We start from the raw sequence: 3,443 nt of genomic DNA, 5'->3' as shown, positions 1-3,443 counted from the left end.
TCTCCGGGAACCCTCCATGAAAGAAATTAGGAGAGTAATTTCTTTCATGGAGGGTTCCCGGAGAAGGGACTCTCCCGCAGATCTCAAAGGGCGGTCGGGCATATACGGACGTAAGCACTTGTTCAGGTAGCCAGGACCCAAGCCGTTTAGGGCTTTATAGCTCATAATCAACACCTTGAATTGGGCCCGGACTTCAATGGGAAGCCAGTGAAGCTGACGGAGGACTGGAGTCATGTGAGCATAACGCCCCGTCCCCATCAGCAATCTGGCAGCTCTATTTTGCACCAATTGAAGTGTTTGGACCGTCTTCAGGGGAAGCCCCACGTAAAGCGCGTTACAGAAGTCTAGGCGGGAAGTCACCAGCGCGTGTGTCACCGTCGCCAGGCAGTCGTACTCCAGGTAGGGGCGCAGCTGATTAATCAGCTAGTAATTCAGTTGTGGTAGGACTTCTGCCCATAAAGGCAGCTCAAAAATGATTTAGACAAAGAATAAATAAACCCAGTTCATAAACTTAGGCCGTGAACTTTAAATTGATTAGCTGCTTTTGACATCTAGTTGTCCTCTAGAGCTGTCCAGAACTATATAATGCATTAGTCAAGGTGCTAAGGTGATACCAACAATGTGTGCATGTTCAAGGCATCACAGCCGAGCTTCCCAATAACGTTCTGTCACCATTTCAGCTTGCCTGGTCTTCAGGATAATCCAATGCGGTGTCCCTTGAGGTTCTGCGCAGAGTTGCAGGCGGGACTGCATTCGGAGCCCATGCAATAGAACCATCAATAGACTTGTTCCTTCTCTGAGCTCTTCTCTACAAGCCGAGGTCAAGTAGGTGCAACACTGTTTTGTTTTCCGCTTCTAAAGATGCTTTTAATTTAAACAGTCTTTCCTGAATAACCAGTCACAGCTTCATTGGCATAGTTTTACTTTAAAAAATCTTCTCTATTTTGACTTTAATTCCTCCTGCCCACTGCCACCCCTGCAATGTTCACTACTCAGCAAACTTTTAGAGACAGTAAGTAAGCAACCAAATGCCTCAAGGAAGATCTGAGTACAAAAGCAACCTCCAGCTTGTGCTCTCCTGCAACTGGTACTCAGGGGCGCACATCCTTGGACACTGGATATTTTAGCCTTACAGCCATAGACAGCTTTCTCCTTCTTTAGAATCCTTTAAATCCATGCATGTTGATGGACATCACCGCATCTTGTGAACTTCTTAATTTTATTATACGCTGTGTGAAGAGGTACTGCCTTCTATCGGCCCTGAATTTCCCCTCATTCAGCTTTATTGGATGAACAAATACTCTAGTATATTCTCCACATGAAGCACGTTATACACTTCTATCATATTCCTTCCCTTTCTGCCTCTTTCCTAAGCTTAGCAGCCACTAACAGTGTAACATTTCCTCATTTTGAGTTGCTCATTTTATTGCCCTTTCTTGAAATCCCTTAAAGGAAAATGGAACATACTTGCTTATATTACACACCACCTCAGCACCATTGCATTTGGGTTTCAACTCAGAGGATGAGAAATAGCAGCTTTGATGACATCAGCTTCAGCAGCTTGCACGGGTGTTTCAAGTGGGAATCTTTATCTGGGCTTGGAACAGCCACGTAACAGAAACCTGAGCATGACTTTGTTTTGCCATGTCTACCGACAGTATTGAAAATGACATTAATTATAATGAGCTCATCTTGATGAACATAATTGGAAACATTGTGCCTTAATTACTTGCTTTGTTTTTGTAACCCATATATTTCTTTTTCTTCTCTAATAAGACACGGCCATATAATTTCTTATCAAAGCCAATGATTTCTACATGCTATGGTTATCAAAGTAATCAGGAAAGAGGGTGAGGTGGATTCTATCATAGAAACAGACTTTTTCTGCTTAAGAGTTTTTCCTGTGTTTCTTGGCCCTTATCCATATAGTTCCTGAGTCTGCATGCAATCAGCAATTGATCCAATTAGAGGTGGTAATTTCTACATTATCCTTATCCACTGCAGCTTTTATTCTGAGATTGATATAGGCTATCCCTGATGTTTCATGACAGTGAATCTATTTTGTGGATGGAATTCCCCTATTTTGGGGATAAGAAGCTCCATTGACAAAGGAGCCACCACCCTCCCTTAAATATAGGCAAATACACATTCATGGTACACCCAATAACACCAGCTTGTAAAATATGGATGGGGAGTTTCTTTGAACAAAGTTGACCAATGCTGAGATTCTAATTAGTGCTGATTATCCAGCATGGCACAGTGGTAAGAATAATGGACTGGGACTAGGAAGACCAGGGTCTGAGTGTCCACTTGGCTAAGAAGCTCACTGGAGAAATGTGGGCCAGTCATTGACTTTCAGCCTAACCTACCTCACAGGGTTGTTCTGCAGATAAAATGGAGATGAGCAGGCAGATTATATAAACTATATTGAGTTTCCCACAAAAATAAAACAGGCAGGATATAAATGTAATAATAGACAAGAGAAAGGAATAAAGCAAAGAACAGATGTAGACAGAAGTATGCTCAAAATTTCAGCAGATGTAGAAATGTTGAAATGTGCAAACTTTCAGCCTGACACCCTAGATTAATACTAAACAACAGTGCATATGTTTCATTTCATAGCAGTCTGGGCAAAACCTGCAGCTCTTACATAATACCTCCTAGTAGATGAAAGTTTTCTAAGAAGTTACTGTTTAGGAAGATGACTTGGCAGGTCACTCTACCTTCATCTTAGTCCAAGCATGGTACAAACCGAATGAGAACAGAACTCTGAAAGGCAGACCCAAGAGATGTAGTGGGAAAGTGCCATTTCTTCATTACTGCACTGCAGTAAATTACAGACTATTTCATTAGCAATGCTAGAAAGACAGGAAACAGGTTTTTTCTTTTTGTTAACACACGCATAAATTTGTGCCCTCTTTGTTTATTCAGTTAAAATCAGTACCATAGTTTCTATAGCACTTCATCCTACACACCGTTCAGATTTACTCTTTTGACACAGTAGAAGTGATTAGATGTGACTCAGCAGTAACAGCCTCAGTGGCCAATATACTTATGTAACTCTTAACAGTAGAGCTATTGATTGCTAAGCAAAGACTTTCCATAACTGCTGCCTCTCTTGTTGCTGCTGCTATGTGCCATCAAGTCATCTCCAACTTAGGGTGACCCTGTCCATGAAAGCCCTCCAAAATATCCTGTCCGTGGCAGCCCTGTTCAGCTACGGCAAGCTTGAGGTGCCGCTTCTGTTATGAAATTGATCGCTCTCATACCTGTTCCTCTCCTCTTTCTTCAACTCTCCTTAGCAATATTTTCTTCTTCAGGCAGTCTTGCCTTCCCGTGATGTTCCCACGGTGCAGCAGCCTTCTGCTTCCAGGGAAAATTCAAGCTTGATTTGATCTAGGACCCACTGGCTCATCTTTCTGTCTTGCCTGCCTTAGCTAGGC

The sequence above is a fragment of the Varanus komodoensis genome, unplaced genomic scaffold, assembly GCF_004798865.1.
Source record: "Varanus komodoensis strain SLA01 unplaced genomic scaffold, ASM479886v1 scaffold12, whole genome shotgun sequence".
In the NCBI taxonomy this organism is placed as follows: domain Eukaryota; kingdom Metazoa; phylum Chordata; class Lepidosauria; order Squamata; family Varanidae; genus Varanus; species Varanus komodoensis.
Note: the sequence above shows the minus strand (reverse complement) of the source record.